This window comes from Macaca mulatta, chromosome 18 (genome assembly GCF_049350105.2).
Source record: "Macaca mulatta isolate MMU2019108-1 chromosome 18, T2T-MMU8v2.0, whole genome shotgun sequence".
Classification (NCBI taxonomy): domain Eukaryota; kingdom Metazoa; phylum Chordata; class Mammalia; order Primates; family Cercopithecidae; genus Macaca; species Macaca mulatta.
In genome coordinates this window covers 53,256,842-53,278,706 of record NC_133423.1, presented here as the reverse complement: position 1 = coordinate 53,278,706, position 21,865 = coordinate 53,256,842, and positions in this window count along the sequence as shown.

Genomic DNA, 21,865 nt, shown 5'->3' with positions numbered 1-21,865 from the left:
TCTTCATCTCTATTAATAATTTTTCTATCTTAGTTATTAAGATAGACTTTATTGCAAAATCGATGAACGCATCTTTTGGTGCATTGCCTAAGATACTGGCTGTCAAATCCTTCTTTCCAGGTATTTTGTCCCATTAAAATCACTGAAAAGATTCTGTATGTTTTTTTTCCTCATGCTTTATGGTTTTGTTCTGTTTTATTTAGAGCTCCAAATCATACAGTTAACCTTTGTGAAAACTATTTCTTTTCTGTATTTAACATAATCCAGCCTCTTAACTTAGAGATGAAGGAATCAGATCTATCCTAAATTTCACCAGAAATTAAAGGAACAGGAAATAGGGTTTATAATCTGAGAGGCCTACACTCATTCCTGGGTTATACCTTTAGAAGTGAAGCTCAGGCAAAGATATTTTCTCGAAATTCCCCAGATAATTCTAATGTTAAATAACCACTTAGGTTTATATCTATTCTTAATTTTTCCTGAATATTCTTAGGCTGAAAGGAAGATCTTTATACCTTTAGCTAAAAAGATCAATTGAGTCAATGTAAGAGAAGGATAGTACTTCAAAAATTCAGTAATTTATGAACAGACCTTCATACTTAGTAATTTATGTTGGAAAATGACACGTAACATTTATGTGTATGTATATATATATGTGTGTGGGTGGGTGGGTATGGGTGAGTGTATGAGTGCATGCGCTCACACCTGTGTATGTGAATGTTAATTATTTCAAACTTGCTTAGCAAACTACTACAAGCAACCATTTTTTAAGTTGGTTATGAGTAGGCAAGTGCTACATTTAGAGATATGCAGCCAACAACCCCTCACATCAATGTGTTGCGATTCTGTTGTTTCTCCATTTCCCACTGTAGTATTTAGACTGACTATTCACAACACCTTCTTTAATTGTTGTCCTTAACCACAGATGTTTCATTTTCTTGGGTCACAAAATTGGTATTTCAGTATCAAAGATCTGACACACAGCAACTCCAGAGGAGAGATGGAATATTTAGATTGGGACTAACTGTGGTATTGCAGGTTGATAAGAAAATTGAACTCTATTTGTCCCATCCCCCTCTCACCTTTTATTTCCCAATGCTTTTCTCCTAAAATTGTCATGCAGAAAATGCACCAGATAAGACCTCTTGCAAGACTCTACACTAAGACCCCAAAAACAGAAATTGTGCTCAAGAAATGGGCTGATGTCTCTGGCAGCAAGATGTGCATAAGAAATTATGACCAATTGCAGACAAGAGCTCAGGTATCAGCAGGGTGACCATGAATCATAATTTTATTAGTAAAACCTCACTTCAATAAAAGAGTAACTGATTCACATGTATTTGTGTTAGATTTACCTTCGCACCAGAGCAAACACAATAGTAGGAGAGAAAAATGGACACAAAAAATTGCAGTGCACAGTGAAAAGACCAATAATAGCATGGACCCAATTCAAAAGTTTAAAAAAATGTAGAAAATATTTGGGTATACAATTTCAAAAGAAACTCAGAATGTAGCATTTTTTTAAAGAAATAATTGTTTTCCCAAGTTTATTTCAAATGGACAAGAAATAGAAAAATACTGATATAAAAAAATAAAGTCGAAATGTTCGTTATCATTACTGCCTTTATTTCTGCAGCAGGTCATATGATTGTACCTTGTTCTTGGCCTGGTGGTGTTACCCAAATCTTTAGTGCTGGAAGATTACGGCTGTTATACATTCTGCTTAAACTGTGTTACTGTAGTTTTCCATTGCTTTTAATTACTGGAAATGACCGTACCAAAAGATGCTCTGAAGAATCTTCCGGACACACTGTACCTTAAACTTACTTGTGATAGATAGCAACTCAATTTTCCTCTGATAATCAGGATCAATTACCTCTGCCAGTAGAGTAACTCATTTATTTGCCTGTTTATTCAGAGGTATGAGGAGCCCAAAATGTCCAGGTGTCAGTCTCAACTTTTAGTTCAATAAATTTATTGTTGTATAGCAGTCTTTTCTTTGTTAGTAATACCTTTGCACCAGGAGAGCATATGTAAAGGAAAGAGGAGACAAATTTTAAACTATTAAATAAACACCAATGAAAATGTGTTACAAAATATTTATAAAATATAAATGTTATTCAAAAATAAAATATAAAATATTAACCATGCCTCTTCAATTCCCTTTGATTAATCTTATCATGACATATGTATTTCTATCCTTTTACTTTTAAGCTATTTAGGTCCTTTTACTTACAGTGTCTTTCAACCAGGTTCCATTAACTTTAATTTACATTTTTTATTCAGTATTACAATCTCTGCCATTACTTTAGACCAATTATATTTAATGTAATTATGAATATACTTTTTTAATTGGCCCTCTTGCTATCTGCTTTTGTTATGGTCTGCTTTTTTCTTTTTTTTTTTTTTTTTTTGCTTCCTTTTTCTTCCCTGCAGAATATGAAATTAACTGGACTTTGCAAATCATGACATAAGTTGGCCATGCACTGAAACAAGGGATTGCTAAGGTAAGAAAGCTTTGAGCGTGGAGAAAGTCAAGTTCTTATTCAATTAATGAACTCATATAGGAGTTGAATTGCATAAGAGCTGCCCATGTGATACTCAGGTAGTGATGGCTGTACGAAGTCAGAGTGTAACCAAGATGTCTGAGCTTGATATTTTGATTTGAGGGTCCACATGGTTTGAGGAAATACATGGTAGATGTAACCATGGATGGGCAACATATAAATGCCATTTTCTTTGCAAAATATGTAGAGAGAAGAGCAGAAAAAAACAGAAGGACTTAAATTCCTACATATAATTTGAGTATGATTAGAATACATGAATGGTGAGAGAATACATCAAGAGATGTCTAGAAAGGTAAAAGGAGAGAATACTAATGCAAATATAAGGGAGAAAAAAATGGAAAAGAAGATATTGGTCTGTAGTATCAAATATTGTTCTAGAGCAATAAGGACTAATATCTTTGGATTGAGCAGTTATCTCAGCAGTAAGAGCATCATCTTATCTGGATGGACATCTCATTATAGGAGTGGAGGAGGAGGATTGTAAGATCAAGAATTTATTGAGTACGTGGGACAAAAGTCAAAGGGATACAGCAGTTGTATGCCTGTCAGGTTCAGCATAGCACCCTTGGTCATGATGAACTCAGATAAACTGGTTACTGGCCAGAAAGGCTGGTAACATTAGGGTTGATATTGAAAGTTCAATTTAAGATGAAATGATGAGGGTGAGATTTAGGGTGAGATCTTCATTTTAAGATTTAATTTGTTTGCAACAAACAGTGCTAACATGTTTTTGTTTATTTTGATTAGGTGGAAGCTGCAGTCTACATAGACTTGATTCAGCCATCTTAAAGCTGCAGAGTCTCAAACGCCTAACATTAGATTCACTTCACACAGTACCTCCTGACTATTAAATTAAAAAGATGAAAGGAGGTAACCTGGGATGAGGGTGAGGGCTTCAAGTGAAGAGAGGGGGAAAATTTGTGTAAGTAATTCTGACGCTTATTCCTTCAGCTCATGTAATGATGGGGGAAGTACTTTATGAATTCAGATAACCCTTTTACCCCTTTTTGTCAAAAAAAAGAAGTGGATGAGTGAGAGTAAACACATATCACAGAGGTTTTTATTCATCAGAGAAGTTTCCAGGAGGGAGCAACCAGTTGTCCGAATTTATTGTCAGTCATGCGGATAATGTTCTGAAACAAGTAAGTAATGTTTAGTCACTATTTTAGACATGTCACTGTAAAATGTGAATTCTGGTTCAAGTACACATCACACCCCATTCACTTCTGTACCCCAGGAGTTTTCTTATGATTAATGTTATTCCCAGGATTGCCAAAGGATTAATAATTAGCTACCTATAGCCAGAAACACAGATAAGCTACCTGCTTTCCCTTCCCAATTCATTTCCTTCCTTTGTTTAATCACACAATGAAACAATTATCTTCCATTTGTGACATCGAAATCACTCCCATAGCAACAGGCATCTCCTTCTAATACTTCAGTGTGGGAAGAATCAGAGAGCAGATATGGATTTCTGAAGGAGAAAGAACATATTTTTATATAAATGCACTAACAACCAGCAATTTCTAGGAGAAAGAAATAGAGAGGAATAGGGATATCTCATAGATCAGGCTTTCTTTTTAAATGTTAATTTTCATCTGACTGTAAACTTCATCTTTTAAAGCCTTTCTCCCATTATTATCATCATACCCTGAGTGCTTACAGCTGAATACTAGTTCTCTCTGACCTTTCTGGAATCATGAGCCATCCTTTCTCTTTGTCACTGTGATAATGGAATGGATCAGAGTCTTCCTGCAGACGTTATAATGGAGTTCAACTGTCTATGGCATACACTAATAAAAAATGTTAAACCTTTCTTGTCTCCACCATGTGCCGCCACAGCACACAGCAGATGCCCTGCCTGGAGATGCCCATATGGCAAGCTGGTATCGGTGATATTTTCTCTAATGTCAAGGGAGCCTGCTGCATGGAAAGGATGTTGTGGGTGTCATTTGGAGGCTTAGGTACAAGTGCATCGAGTGAGAGCCACTTTATCTCTCTCTGCCTGTCCCCCCTCTACAGTGCCAGCTAGTCAGTCATTGGCAGATAAGTGGGCCTCTCTGCTGTGTGATTTCAGGGACACTGGAAGCCCTTTCACTACCCCATCCCCCCGCCCCCGACACACACAATATCTACCTATTGTCTTGTAGATGTCTGATGTTTCTTAAACATCTACCAAAAAAATTAAAAAAAAATTCAAAACTGAAAAACAATGTACAAAATGCAAACACTGCAGAGGACACACGCTGACTTAAATCTTCCTTATACAGATATCATTATAAATCATGGGTATTCTGCTTCTCAAAGAAAAATGCATTGTGGGCTATGTATCATTAAAGAAATGGGGCAGCTAAAGTGGGTGGGGAGAGATAAGAATATGTTTTTTTTAAATTCACTCCTGAAGCCACTAAGTAAAGCTATTGTTGACTCACTATCCCTTGTCATTCAAACTAGTTAAGTAAGCATGTAAGGCTTTTGAGGTGATGAATACCATTGATGAAGACAACCAAAGAAGTTAAAAGACTCCCCTGGGTCTGAAGAATATATCAAATGGACATTCAAGTCCCATAGTTAATATACAACTTATAGCTCACTTTACTGAGTCATGAGATCCTTGTTTAACAAAAGATTAAAAAAAAATTATATCAAGCAGGATGATGATGATGATGATAATTCAGTAAACATGGCTTTTCTAGTCTCTTCTAGTTCTTCACTAGAGACCCATATTCAGGGGCTAGTGGCAGTGAGCTAATGAAGACTTCAGGTAACTAACACTGTTACCCAGAAATAATAATGATTTTATAGGGTGTCTAAACTTCTCTTGGTGAATCTCCTGAATCATTCAAAGAGATCATTTTGTCATTACTATTTCTCTAGCTCTACAATGCTGTACTATCACATCCCACGTACTAATACCTGGTTTCTAGTCCGTTCCCATAATAACTATGTGTTGATGACCAGGAGGGACATGCCACCTTTTACTTTCAAACTAAAATAGTCCAAAAAAGACCAACCTGGTAGAAAGTAGTCATAGCTTTTTAACTACACTGTAGTTTGATTTCTGCTTCAGAGACAAACTGAGATTGCATGCGTGCTTGCCAAGTTACAAGACCAACTAAGGTAATTGTGAATAACTTCACTTAAGATCCCACCATGAGCAAAATAATATAGATAGCTAAGGTGTTTGTATCTGTTTTACTTGTGTTTATGAAAATCAACAGAGATAAATCTTATGAGACTCAAATATTTAGTTTGCTTTTTTTCTCTGTGCATACCATTGAATTAATACATAAATGTAAGGCATCACATGATATATCAGAACCACTATTTTTAGATTATGTTCCCCCAAGATTTCCACCAAATGTATAGTATAGCTTATATTTGCAGTTGGCAAAGAGGTTGGAGGCTAAATCCTGTAGTGACTGACACACAGGTTTTGCAGTAACACAGATTGTGTTCAATTCCTACCTCAGACAAGTTTAAAAACTCCCAATGCCCCTGTTTCCTAATTTTCTCAAAGGAGATAGTGATATCTATCATACGGATTTGTTATGAAGGTTAACTTAAGTAATTTACATGAAACACTTATAACAATGCATGGGGCACGGTAAACCCTTTGTAAATTTCTTAGTCAACTTCAGGTTTCAGAAGGAAGCTGAGATTATTTAATACTAAGATTTAAAAAGCTCTTTAAAGACAAGGACTTTAATTCTCCCTCCTTCAACTGCCCCCTCCTCCTGACAAATACACACACCCCAGAAAATAGTTCAGTGCCTAACACAAAACTGGGACTTAAGAGAGTTCAGTGATACATGTGTTCTGGGGTTCCTAATCTGTGTTTGCATTATCTGTCTCAGGACTGATAGCAGGGACTTTCGTTTGGATGTTCTGTTGAACAACTTTTTTAGGACAATTGGCAGGTGAAACATTACATTCCTAAGGTTGATAACAATGAAGACACTTCATAACCAAATACAAATTGGATCTGGTACCTTGCCAGTGGTGTTTCTGGTACATTGGATAAAGATTTGATTGCTGACTGACAAGCACACTGACTTGATCCCTGAGGTTTTAATGGTTTTGATCACATTTTTGTCTCCCTGAAAAGTGCAGTTGTTGGCAATTGCTCTTTTCCTCATTACTGCCAACTGACTCTGGCCTGCTGCATTTCTTTCTTCTATTGCTTCCTCACTCTAAGTTTGTATAGCATAACTTGAAAACAGTCTGACGCCCTTGATTGCATATCAACTTTGACCATCCAGAAGATCCTCACTGGAATAATGCATTCCTTTGAAGTTTACTGAAAAAGAACCTCAACAATGAATTACTTTTTATATTAATATCATGCATATTGACTGAGCTCTCACCATATTTCTAGTAAGAGCAAAAAGATACAATACTTGTGTTTATCTGGGCTATGATGTACCTTTTGATTCATTGTTTAATACAATTATCCATGTAACAAGTCTTCACAAAATGCATAATATATGCCAAGTACAGTCTGAGGTAGTGGGAGTACAATGATGAACAAAAGCAAACAGAGTTCTTGATCTTATAGAATGTTTATGCCAGGAAAATAGACAAATGTTATCAACCACACAAACCAATGTAAAACTGTAACATTGACAATACTCTAAAGTTGAAGTGCTTGATTTCATAAGTTTCAGGAGTATTTGTTTGATCGCAATCTGGAAAGTTAGGGACACTTTTTCGAAGAAATGGCAATTGAACAGTTATGAAAACAATGACTGATGATAGAGAAAAACATTTCATGTTGGTGGTGTAAGATGTGCCAACATTGAGATGCATGGGAGGTTTAGGCATGGAGCTTGAAAGGAGCAGGAGAAGACTACAGACTCTGAAACAGAAAAAGTGGGATAGATTAAACTGTACAATAAAGCTGAAGAGGAACTCCTAAAGTGGATATCATCATACCAGGTCTTGAAGGCCAAGTTGCAGGATGCCACATAGAGTTTAAGAACAATGAGATTAGAGTGATTTTAAACATAAAGAGAATATGATTGAAATTTTCATTTTGAAAATACGATTATCTAGAATATGGAGAAATCAAAGTGGAAAAGAGAAAAATACAGGTAAAACAGTAAAGTGGCTAATATAAAAGTCTTAGACCAAAAAAAAAAAGAGAAAAAAAGATGCAACCTGGGCAAAAGTGGTAGGTGTATGTATGAAGAGAAATAAGGGGATAAAAGTGATATGGGTATCAAACATATCTTATTAGTGTCAGGGTTACTCCTAGTTTCAAGATTATATAAATTTGGAGAGGTAAGAAATCATATGATTTTTATCAAATTTAGTTTTAACCATATTGAGTTTAAAATGTCTTTGAAATACTTAGGAGGAGATGGCAGGTGAGAAGATCATTGGACACACATCTGGGGTTACAGAGATATTTGTCTTCACCTGAAGATATATATGTGAGTTATCTTATAATTCATAATTATAGTTACCATATTATAAAATAACTACTAATTTCAATAGAGGAATGGATTAACTTGCTGAGACAGGCAGCCATGAGTGATAAGAGAAATAGGAAGAGGATTCAGCTTTCAGAATTTGAAAAACTTTTTGACTATGAGTCCCAGGCTTCACCATTAGACTATGGATCCAGTATCTAGGATGGCCTAATACTGAATTAAATATAGAATAATACTGAATTAAAAATAGAATCCAGATGACTGGGTAAAAGGTGCATGAGAATTTGAACAATAGTTTTTCTTGTAACTAAATTTGTTTATTTTCCCTATAGATTTGTCTCTATAGACTGAAACTTTGAAATTTAACTCTTGACTTTTTCTGACAATCAAAATAATCACTGATCATGTGTTAATTTTATACTTCTTTTGTTTATAAATAAAGCTGGTAAATATATTATTAACAATATTGCTCAATGTCCCTTATAGGAAGACTCCTGTAACAAATATTTCTCATAGCTTTTTCTTTTTTGTACTGAATTCTGAATGTTTCTGACAAGGAAACTCACCCTGCTTTCTAATAGTCAGGTCATTCTTTCCCTCAAACTAAACATCTCATATCCTTTTTAAAATGTAAACTTCATTTCTTTAGCTTTCTGCATCTCTTCCTACTTTGTTCGTGTTTGTATTTATTTCTGTCAGGTTTCTAGGCTCCCAGCAACCACAGTATCTTTGCTGCCTTCAAACCAACTTAATTATGTAGGTCTTTCTTTTCTATCCTTTTTCTAGATTCTATCACTTGCCTGTATCCTCTCCCATCATTGCCATTGGGCTCTCCAGCAGCTCAAATCTTCCCATTCTCATTATTCTTTTTCAAAGGTGAGTTCTTTTTCAACATCCAGGGGTTCAGAGACAGACCCAACATTGTAAAGATAAATTTGTGAGCCATATGTGAACTAAACAGAGTGGTTGTCCAAAGCTTTGTGGAAAAATGGGAAAGTAGACATCCATAAATATTCTCATTCTTCAGTTTTCTTATAGTTAAGGTTGAGTATAGGATATTGGAAAATATTCCTCTTTTCCAACTTGAAAATAAGCAACTGTCTTTATGAAAGGTACTATAATTAAGATAATGAAGGAGAGGTAGGAAATGTCACTGCTGTCTAATGTATGTCCATCTTCTCCTTCTTGTCACACTTCTAAATGGTCTAGCCCATCCCTTCTTATTTGCCCTTTCTCTTCTCACCTTTCCTATAAATCAAAACTATGATAATATCAATATATTTGTTTAGATTTTATGCCAATTGTCGTAATGTCAGTATTTTTATTAACCTGATTGGTTGCTTTGAACACTTGCATAAACTCAACATAGCACATGTGTGTGTCTCTACCCCTTTTGAAGATTTAAACATCTTCATTCAAATCTCCCTTGACATCCAGTACTAGGAAAGGCTGATAGCTGATCCATAAAACTATTGTTAAATAGTTATGTTATAGTAAAAATAACTTCTAACATTTCAATACATATCTGCATGTATTGAATATGGGAGAAATACATAACTTTCTTTAGCTTGGATATGATATAGCTTAATGCTTAGCAATTCAATACTGTAAAAAATTATCCCAAAACACATGCATTTCACAATGTAAAGGAAGGAGGAAGCCTAGATTATAGTTGGCTGTAATATAGGATGGAACAGAGTTTGCCTTGGGGAAGTGGTATGATTGTTCATTGAAAGGTTTTTACCTTTCACTGGAGAACTTCTTAAAGTTCTAAATGGGAGTGGAAATGTTTTAGAGGTAAGCAAATACAAAGGCACAGAGAATAAAAAGTATGTGCTGTGTCCAAAAGCCTATGAGTAGCAAGAGATTAAAAATGGGCTGCTAAGGACAGGAGAAAGAGGTTGTAAAGCTAGCTAGGCACCAGCATGGAGAGCCTGTAATGCCACCTAAGTAGAGTGACCCTTACACTGGGGTGTCTGGAATGGCTAATGTCTATTATCATTAATAGCAACCTCAAGTCTCTCAAAAGTGTGTGGCTTAACTAGCAGATTATGTGATTATTCTGTACATATAGAACTGTGACATGGTAGTATGTCAGTGCTTTCCACAGTACATCCTACAGAATAAAGGCACTGAAAAATGTTAAAAGAGACACTGAAAAAAAGGTTTCTATAAACTGTTGTGAAAATCATTTATGTGATATCTGTCCTTCCTGAACATTCACAATGCACGTGTACAAGTCCTGTAGTGTAGAAGGCTATTTAAATGTTTTAACAATTTTTAACCACAGAAATCTTTTCATCACAAGATGCAAAGACATCACAAAAGTAGGAATGTTTGTCTATTAACTGGAAGATTACTATAGGATAAGTGTTATGCTATAGGAAAATTAAACTTTAGCAGGCTGTATTAGTAGGAACAAACACTGGAGGTGGCAAGATACATTATTTTAAAAAAATTTTTTAAGTATGTTACACTTTAACCCAGTATAGCAGATTGTATTTTCCAACATTAACATCACACATGAACTTCCAGAACCTTGCCACTCCACCATCAAGTGGTGGAGTCTACATTGGTTCATCTTTAAATTGAGTCATCCTTTACAGCTGCCTCAACTGATAGGATGGTACAGAAGTTGAGTTATATAACTTATGAGTTTAGGTCATAAAAGGTGATACAGATTCTGCCTGACTTTCTCTCAATATATGCAATTTTGGAGCCCTGATTCATCCCATAAGAAGTCCAGCTACCCTGAAACTGTCATGATGGAGAAAACACATGGAGATAAAGAGAAATGCTGGAGGACTTCCAGCTGTTCCTCCATCAGCCATGGGCATCTTTCCAGCTCAGATGCTAAAAATGTGATAAGGACGACTCAGAGACAACTGCAGCACCAGCCATCGTCTAACTACAACTACATGAGACACCCTGACAAAGAACTACCTAACTGGTTCCAGTCATTCACCGCCCAAAACCATGACACATAATAATAAATGGCAGGTTTTGTTTATTGCCACAATATTTGATGTGGTCTGTTGTAAGGCGTTAGATGATTGGAGTATCTGGATCTGGGAAATCTTTCAGAAACTTTAAAAACATGATTAAATACAATTTAAAAATTCAAAAGCGGGTGGAGAAAATTTAAACAGGAAACTAAAAGAAAGGTAAAATGAGGCAAATCCCCTAAATTTGTCAAAGATGTTTCCCAGTGTGATTCTAAACTTTCTCACAGTCATAGACACTTCAATTTATTGCATAATCAGGCCTGACCAAGAATTGGGGTAGAGTCTTATGTAAAAGAGAATTATCTCTTACAAGGTCATGAGTGAAACGGCCAATGAGCATAGTACAGAGATCAGTCAAACTTTGTAGCATCACTTTATAAAGGATGCTAGGGGCTTAAAGTAGAAGTACAATAAGGGAATGAAATCTATTGGATGTGAACATCATCAACAACAACAAACAATATAAAAAAGAAAGATTTTTAAATAACATTGATTTATCTTGACAAAAAAGAAGAGAGAATCAAATATGACTCTGAGACTATGAGTCCAGGTAACTAAAAGAGTGAAGCTTTCATTAGTAAAAAGTTGGAAAATAAGAAGAAAAATGTTTGCAAGAAAATTTTATTTGAAGTTGCATAGATGGTCACACATCTAGATAGTAACAGCAGGCAGATTGAGAGAGAAAATGGAATGCAGAGAATTAGTCAGATTATAACAAATTGTCACATTTGTTAGTCATCTCCTTGGAGTTCAGAGTTGAAGCCATGACAATCAATGAGACTGTTTGAAGGAACTGTTTCAGGAGAGAAGAGGAAAATGGAGAACACAAACCTCAAGGAATCACGGGTTAGCAAAAGACCTAGAGAAGAATTTAAAGAAACGCCATCAATATAAAAATAGCACAAATGAAGCAATAATAATCAAAACAAAGAGATTATCTGTAAGAGGAGAATGCTGAAATTGAGATGACCAGGTTCAACAAAATCACTTCTTTTTTTTTTATTGGAGATTTTCTGAATTTTGTAAAGCAGTTCTAACAATATACTTGGAGGGTTAAAGTCTTAATGTCCCATAAATTAATGTCACTTCTAAACTAATTAAAACCAATCCCAAAATATTAGATCTTAAATATCAACTATTAAAATAATCACGGTAACTACTTAAGGGATCAACCATTTCTAGAAGAGCTTTCAAATTGAATTTGAATGAAATATAATGCATTCATTGAAGTTTTTGCCCTAACTGTGCTTCTCAGATTGACAATGCACATCAGAACAAAATTCCAAATCCTTGACAACATGTGATAAGTAACCTAGGAGAGCTTATATATTTTTTTCCTTTATTTTGATTTCTACAAACATGGTAGGCAGAAGAGTGAGAAGGAAAACAGTCTCTGGTCCATAAAACATAGCAAGGGATCTTAGGTTGTATGATTTTTGTGTACATATAGGTCATTAGTTTCAAAAAGGAATCTTAAAGCTGCTAATGTTGTAGCAATAGAAAAAAATCATAAGCAACCACACGCTGAAGAAAACACTAAAATCAAGTGAAGATTTCTCAAGATTAGTTTTCCTAACCCACTAATTAATCAGATAAATTGCCTTCTTATGTAAAATGTTAAGCCTTTTACATATTGAAGCACACGCATAAACACACATATATAAATGTGTGTGTGTGTAAATTAGAATGTGAATGTGAATGTGTGTGTGACCCACATATACACAGTTAACTTTTATTTTTCCGGACAGATCTTCCTGTCCAGAGACCCTGAAAAATTCCCTCACATTCCAATATCTTTTATCATACCATTGTCTCTATTAGTAATACCCTTAAACCTCTGGTATAATTATTCAACCTTACCTGTTATTCAAATCTAATTTAGGTCACTTTCTTCTGTATTTGTCTCATGAAAGGGTCATGCTTGTCTTTTTCACCACTGTATGCATTGCAGAGTACATGCTGAATAACTACTGTTATGTTTGTACCTTTTTAAATTACTACAATTCATAAGTCTATACCAACTCATTCCTTTTCTGAACCCCTAGACCACATGTAAACTAGATCCATTATATTATTACTATAGACCATATTTATTTGGTTTGGGCTTCTTTCTCTTACATATAATTTCTTTCTTCACATGACATTTAGAAGAATTTGAAAGATGTGGACAATTGAATTAACATGAATTGAAAAAAAAAGATAAGCTTCTCTTCCCAGCACCAACATGAATGTAAAATCTATGATCAAACATCTGTTTTCAATGTCAGCTGCAAATTCATTCTTTCATAATTCTACACCTCCTTGTTAAAGTTAAGTGTGGGAGAGACACCAACAGTTATCAAGAACAGAAGATAGCTATGGAAACAATAAAAGCTGATTTAGGTAGACAGGATGTGTGGTGTGTGGGTTTGAGAGGTTACGTGTGAGTGAAACACTCACTGCCACAAGTACACTTTTGAGGCTTGTACTGACCACACAACTAGAAAACTAGTATTTCAAATGTAATGAAGTCCACTCAAGTACAAATATCTTTCAGAAAACAACAAAAACAAATTAAATCAAAACAAAACTGTGGAATTAAAAGTTGCACTCTTAATCATTATTGTAGAGCACCAAGTGTTGTATAACAGAGGAGGAGACAAGGAAAGGGAAAAGAGAAAGGCAGGACAAAGTAGGAAGTGGAAAGAATGAGAAGGAATTGAAACAGTAGTAGAACTTTGCCTTAATAAGACTGCAAAAAACTGACTTCTCCAAATCCTTCAGCTGACTCAAGAGTTTGAAAAAAAAGTTGATTAAGATTTTGAAGTGGCAGGAAAGGAACGCCCCTTCTAATGCTCACCAGAGCCAGGCAATAGTAGTCCCAATCTATAGCCCAGGGCTGAGCTCATCAAGCTGGCTCTGGAACCAAGATGCCGGCTGTGCCACTGTGCTCCCTTAATGCGTAGCACAAACCCATTTACTTGTTTGATTTTGCTTCTTTTTGGTAAATAATTTACATAGTTTTGCATTAGCTCAATTTGCAAAAATTGAGCAAACAGTGCAATTTTCTGTAATTATGCCAGTGCAAGACAGAAGTAAAGTCTGGCTGAGAGAGGCTTTATCTGAACTGAAAAGACATTTGGTGGAAATGGAGCATGAGAAGAAAATGAAGATCTACTTAAATTGGCTCTGGCCAAAGTGAGAAGGAACAGAATACAATTCAGCTAACACTCTAGCTGAACTAAAAGCCTTTGTTTTCCCTCTTATTCTCTAAAAGTTGTCAGGTGGGTATATGTATACCACACATATGGTATTATGCCTGCCCTCCCAGAGAGGAAACAGATTCCATTGTGATGCCTACAATGTGATTTTCTCACTCAAACACATATACTCCTTATTTGACTAAACTTACTTATTCTTCAATTTGATCCTCTATTTTGCATACCTTCCATTCATCCTAAAACATCCTACAAGAGCTAAATCAAGAAAGTAAAGATTGAGGTTAATTTTGTCAAATCCCGACTATAGGCATGGCTCTACCTAAAAGTGCCTGATGGAGTCTGAAGAGCTTGAGGGGTAGGCACTTATTTACAACTCTGGGCATGGGGCAGCAGGGTACTCATTTGAGTATCTCTGCTAATCTCTGAATTGTGGAAAATTGGGATGATCAGACTTTCCATTCTTCTGTAGTTGGAACATGGTCTAGAAAGGTGATATGGTTTGGCTGTGTCCCTACCCAAATATCAACTTGAATCGTATCTCCCAGAATTCCCTTGTGGTTGTGAGAGGGACCTGGAGGGGGGGCAGTAATTTAATTATGGGGACTGGTCTTTCCCATGCTATTCTCGTGGTGGTGAATAAGTCTCACAAAATCTGATGGGTTTATCAGGGGTTTCTGCTTTTGCTTCTTCCTCAATTTCTCTTGCTGCCACCATGTAAGAAGTGTCTTTCACCTCCCACTGTGGTTCTGAGGACCTCCCCCGCCATGAGGAACTATAAGTTTTACTTCCCAGTCTTGGGTATGTCTTTATCAGCAGCATGAAAATGGACTAGTACAGTAAATTGGTACCAGTAGAGTGGGGCATTGCTGAAAAGATACCTGAAAATGTGGAAGTGACTTTGGAACTGGGTAACAGGCAGAGGTTGGAACACTTTGGAGGGCTCAAAAGAAGACAGGAAAATGTGGAAAAGTTTGGAATTTCCTCAAGAATTGTTGAATGGCTTTTACAAAAATGCTGATAGTGATATCAAAAATAAGATCTAGGCAGAGGTGGTCTCAGATGGAGATGAGGAACTTGTTGGGAACTTCAGCAAAGGTGACTCTTGTTATGTTTTAGCAAAGATACTGGCAGCATTTTGCACCTGCCCTAGCGATTTATGGAACTTTGAACTTGAGAGAGATGATTTAGGGTATCTGGGGGAAGAAATGTCTAAGCAGTAAAGCATTCAAAAGGTGACTTGGGTGCTGTTAAAATCATTCCATTTTAAAAGGGAAACAGAGCATAAAAGTTTAGAAAATTTGCAGTAGAAAATAAAAATCCATTTTCCGAGGAGAAATTCAAGCCAGCTGCAGAAATTTGCATAAGTAGCAAGGAGACTAATCTTAATCCCCAACACTATGGGGAAAATGTCTCCAGGTCATGTCAGAGACCTTCACAGCAGCCACTCTCATCACAGGCCTGGAGGCCCAAGAGGAAAACGTGAATTTGTGGGCTGGGCCCAGGGTCCCCATGCAGTGTGCAGTCTAGGGACTTGGTGTCCTGTGTCCCAGCTTCTCCAGCCATGGCTGAAACGGGCCAACAGAGAGCTCCAGCTGTGGCTTCAGAGAAGAGAAGCCCCAAGCCTTGGCAACTTCCATGTGGTGTCGAGCGTGCAGGTGCACAGAAGTCAAGAATTTAGGTTTGAGAACCTCCGTGTAGATTTCAGAAGATATATGGAAATGCCGGGTTGCCCAGGCAAAAGTTTGCTGCAGGGGCAGGGCCGTCATGGAGAATCTCTGCTAGGGCAGTATGGAAGGGAAATGTGGGTTCAGAGCCTCCCATAAAGAGTCCCTACTGAGACACTGTCTAGTGGAGCTGTGAGAAGAGGGCCACTGTCCTCCAGGCCCCGGAATGGTAGATCCACTGACAGCTTGCACCATGTACCTGGAAAAGCCTCAGACACTCAATGCCAGCCCATGAAATCAGCCAGGAGGGAGATTGTACCCTGCAAAGTCACAGGGGCAGAGCTGCCCAAGACCATGGGGACCTACATTTTGCATCAGTGTGACCTCGATGTGAAACCTGGAGTCAAAAGAGATTATTCTGGGGCTTTGAAATTTGACTGCCTCACTGGATTTCAGACTTGCATGGGCCCTGTAGCCCCTTTGTTTTGTCCAACTTCTCCCGTTTGGAATGGATGTGTTTACCCAATACCTGTACCCCCATTGTATTTCGGAAGTAACTAGCTTGCTTTTGATTTTACAGGCTCATAGGTGGAAGGGACTTGCCTTGTCTCAGATGAGGTTTTGGACTGTGTACTTTTGGGTTAATGCTGAAATGTTAAGACTTTGGGGTACTGCTGGGAAGGCATGATTGGTTTTGAAATGTGAGGACATGAGATTTGGAGGGGCCAGGGGTGAAATGATTTGGTTTGGCTGTGTCCCCACGCAAATCTCAGTTTGAATTGTATCTTCCAGAATTCTCCTAAGTTGTGGAAGGGACCCACAGGGAGGTAATTAAATCATGGGGTCTGGTCTTTCCCATATTATTCTCATGATAGTGAATAAGTCTCACAAGATCTGATGGTTTTATCAGAGGTTTTTGCTTTTGCTTCCTCCTCATTTTCTCTTGCCACCGCCATTTAAGAAGTGTCTTTCACCTCTCACCATGATTCTCAGGCCTCCCCAGCCATGTGGAACTCTAAGTCCAATTAAACCTCTTTTTCTTCCCAGTCTCAAGTATGTCTTTATCAATAGTGTGAAAACAGACTAATACAAAAGGGATAGTTTGCTTCTATAAATTAAGGAATGCAGAGGAGACTCCCTAATCTCCTGGTAATGTGATCCATTTTGGTAATGGGTCTGGATGAATCTAATTCCAAATTAGTTTCTTTTTTATTCTCTTTTTTGCTTGTTTATTTTGACTGATGTGATCTTGTCTGGTGGGTTCTGTCAATATGTAACTACAACTTTAGGAAATTGACTTCTTATCTTGAAGCCTTCGTTTCCTTCTCTTTAAATGAAGGTGCTATATTATATAATGTCTAAAATCTCTGGAAACTAAGTAGTTTTTATCAGAATCTTACTGGAAATATATTAATTAAAAGGCTGATATTATTCTCTTTGAATATCTAAAAGTAAAGTAGAAATAATCTTAAGACTCACATAAGAATTAAGTGAGCTTTGAGCTCTGAACCTAGAGAATGGTTTCCCTCTCTGAAAACACAGATAAAGGGTTAATCTGAGTGTTTGTAAATGGGTAAATTCCACTAAATTCCATTCCATGTCTATGTGTTTTTGTGAAACCATCTACTTAATATTTTATGTAAAATGTGTGCATATTAATTATACACTATTACTGCAGTGAGCATCTAATGTTTCTGCTTACTCAATATCAATCATATTTTGCACGTGACAACCACCCAATTTGCCTATATGGTACCATCCTACTACAATTCCAAGTGACTTTATTGAGACTGTCAAATCTTATGCCCCATTCTCTCAACAAATGGGTTAGTCTAGGTTTGCTAATCCTACATGTCATTCGTCTGACCTTAGTGACTGATATGGACTAGGATTGGCCTTCAGCTACATCAATCAGAATCTTCTCTGAGGTTTGATAGATGAATTCTGAGGTGGAGAAAGGTCTTTTTTATGCATTTAGAAAATAGCACATAGAAAATAACCCCCAAACTACCAGAGGTTGTATTTTTAGCCATGTTAGAATACTCGCTACGCTAGAGAATAAAATCATCATACTGAGGCATCAGAGATGGGACGTGGACAGAGGGAGAGCAATAGAGAAAGAGAAAGGCAATGATCTGACCTGGATCTGGCTGTGCACACAGTCTGATTTACTGCCCTTGGACTGCCCTGATACATGAACCAATATAACGCCCTTTGTGGAAGATGAGATTGCTGCTCAAAAGTACGTTTTCCCCTTCTACCACCTTCATGGGAGGGATATACTTTCCCTCTACTTTGATGCTGAGTTAATCCCTATGACTTGCTTTGCCAATAGGATGTTAAAAAATGTGAGGTAAACAATGGCTTAAAAGATATTTGCTCCATTGGGTTTGTCCTCTGCTGCTTCTTTTGTCACCATGAAAAGCATTACTTATCCTTTCAGCCTGAGCTTCATAATTTATATACATGGAACAGACATAAGCCCAACCCACAGTAAGAAGCCAAGCTCAGCTATATCTGCAGCTTAAAGCTGAGCTGTTCAACTGAGACCAGCTGACCCACACATTCTTGAATGAAAATAAATTATTGTTATTTTAAGCCACTGAGTTTTGGATGTGGTTTGATACAGACCAATAGCTGATATATGCCTTTTTAAAATGTAACCTAGTTTGAGTCAGGAATCAGTTGCTTGCTACTGAAAGAATTTTGACTAATATGCAAACTTTCATTTTTTTGAAATAAACCTGTGAAATAATAGTCTGAGCTGTTTTTAATGGGAAAATTCTAGGATCCATTTCACTCTGAAATTTTACATGCAATAGATAGGAGGGATGTAAGAAAAGCTGAGGAATAAAATCTGAGACCACAAGAAGCTGAGAAAATAAGAATAAATGGGAGTAGTAATATCAAATGATGGAGAGTAGTCACAATAATTCTAGCTACTGACTTCAAATTTCTAAAACTCACATTATTAACTTGTATAATGTTAGAAATGATCCAACTAAGTTTTCATCCACCCTACCTATTCTCCACCCATCACACACACACACACACACACACACACACACACCCCCACATGTTGTAGACCAATATACATGAAAAACAAGAATGAAACATTAAAACCATTTGAAAAAACTACTCAAGAGAAAAACTAGAATAATATTCAGGTCTGTAAAGCTCTTTTGGTCAAATAGAGTAATTTTGCCCTTATTTTATTTAATGCATCTTCCCAAAAGTCATAATACGTAATTGCCACATAACCAAGGAGACTGATTTTTGGTCCATGGAATTCAATTGTTAATTAAGATCAGTGAAAAAACAATTTTGACAGTAAAATTGTTTTAACAAGAGAAAGTGACAACCTCATTGATTTTTTTGGTGGCCAGCCTCTGCATAGTCAATATGATGCCCATAGAAAGTGCCATTTTTTAAAATTCATAAGCGTCCAGGTCAAAAGGAACCATATCCAGCCCTAACATAAGAGCCACTCTGCATTCCCAAGAAATGCTGGACTTAGAGCTTGACCATAAGGGACTTTCGGATGTTCTCTCCTGTGGAATAAAGGCATGCAGGAAGAAAACTACAAATGCAGATTCAATGCTGGGAGAAATGATTTGTGGAACTCATTCATGTTGTTCAGCCAACATGTTTGCTATTGTTACTCTTCCTCCAAGAACATGGAAAGGCTGCACTTTCTTGCATCCCTGAGTTTAGGTGAGGTTAGGTGACTTACATTGGCTAATCAAACGTTAACAGAAGTGATGCTACTTTCAGACAAAAGTCTTACAAATCTTTATGCAACTTGCTACCTAACCTGTACCCTAGCAGATGACCAGCAGTGTTCAAAAGTGAAGTCTCCCCTGGTGTCTGCCTGAGGATGGCATGGGACAGAACACCCTGCTGACCATAGGTGAAGACATAGAATAAGCACCTTTTGAAGCCACTGAATTGTGAGATTGTCTGCTACTGTAGTATAATTGAGCTCTGACTGACATAAGGGATCTTAATACATCAGCAGAAATAGCAATATGTGCTAGGATCTCAGGCATATTTTATAGTGAATTTCGTCTCCTTTTCAGCTGTTGGTTCTTTTGAAGATAACGAGAAGTTGACTAATGCTAACCCTTTTACATAGTCACAGTAAGCTTATTCCCTTTAGTTCTTTTCTTTTAAAATAAATTTCAACCTTTAATTACTTTGTGTGTGGGAGTGTGTGGATGAGAAGATGTGATAGAAGATGAGGTTTTATTAATTTTAGTTACTTCTGATGCTTTTCAGTATTACTGGTGTTTTTCCTTTCCCTCCTTCTTGGAAAGCAGTAAAAGAACATTACAAAAAGCAATCTTTCACACTTAAAGGAAAGCCAATGCCCTGTTTGGGCATTGTTGTCAAAACAAACAAACAAACAAACAAAAAGCATAAGCTGTGTCTCTGCAATAGCTGTGAAATTCCTTTGCCCTTAGAGTGGGCTGCTTCATGTATCTTGGCCAAGTTGTGCCTTTCTTTCTTTATAAATGCAGCCAGTGTGATCTCTAAAGAGATAAATGATGAATAAGGTGGAGGCTATTTATAGTCTGGCTAGGAAAAACAATTTCACTTAACAAGGATGTCGGTTAAAATAATTAATGTAGATCAAGTGGACATGTGAATAGAACAGCCTGTTGGAAAGTGATTAAATAGACAGCCTGATCCAGAAAGAAATATACCACTCAGATTACCAGGGATCATTTCTCTCAGTGACTGGGGCAGTTATTGGTTAGATGTTCACCAAAGCCTTTGAAGCACCAGGCAACACCTTTCTTGAATTCATTGAACATAGTGATGCAAGATATTTTCTTGACCACTTCGTGGGACTCAGGACGGGGTGCCCAATTTACTCAACCCATCCACTCAACCTCTCCCAGGAGGGAGCACGCGAGCAAACGAGTGCAGGAACCAGAGCAAGCAATTGAAGGAACTGGCCAGCAGCTTCAGTGCCGGCAGGAGCAAACTCCATTCTCTCAGTCTGCCTTGATCCACCACTGGAGGGAGTGTGTAGGCGAGTGTAGGAACAGGGCTGGCAGTTTTAGCGCCAGCAGGAGCAAACTCTGTGCAGGCCCCACAGCAGCATCCAGGTGGGGCTGGGGGCCTGTGATCCCAAGGCCCCAGAGGACTTTTTACATTGCCCTCTTAGCTCTGCCGTCCACAGTTGCAGCGTATTATCAGCTCAGTGGACCCTTTGCCTCATTGTGAGATGGCTGTCCTCTGCCAGCAAGGGCAAAAGGCCAGTGTGAAAACCTATTTGGGTACTTGTACTTAGTGCATCCCAAATTCTTGTCCAATGCCCAAGAGGAATGAGGTCATGCAGATGAATTGAAGGATGGTGAATGCAAAGAACTTAATTGAGTCATGAAATCAGCCCTCAGTGGAGAGGGGAACTGGAAAGGGAATGGGAAGAGCAGGTCACTCTTATCTGAAGTCAAGCCACCTCTCTGCCTCTTTCTTCTGAGGTCATGTTGCTTAATTCAGCTGCTATCTCAAAGTCACCTCATTCCAATGTCCAGCTGCTTTTTCCCTCTGCCAGCTGAGTCTGGGGTCTATATGGGCACAGTATGGGGGGCAGGGCAGGCCATAGGTGGTTTTGGAAAAGGCAACATTTAACTGGTAAAAAGACATTCAGAAAGAACCAATTGGGAAAGAGTGGGAACACAGGGATGGAAGTTCTCACTTTGGACTGTGAATTCCAGGCTTTATGGCTCGAAGGTGGGGTTTTGCCAGGGACATGCCACTGTCTGCCAAGAATTTCTGTGCCTTCTGTCACTATCAGTAGGATGCACTCACATTGAACAAAACAAGGGGGGTTTGTGTTTAGAATATCTCTCCTATTTAAATTGGTTTTCTTTATTTTATTTTATTTTATTTTATTTTTGAGATGGAGTTTTGCTCTTGTCACCCAGTCTGGAGAGCAATGGCACAATCTCGGCTCACTGCAACATCTGCTTCCCAGGTTCAAGT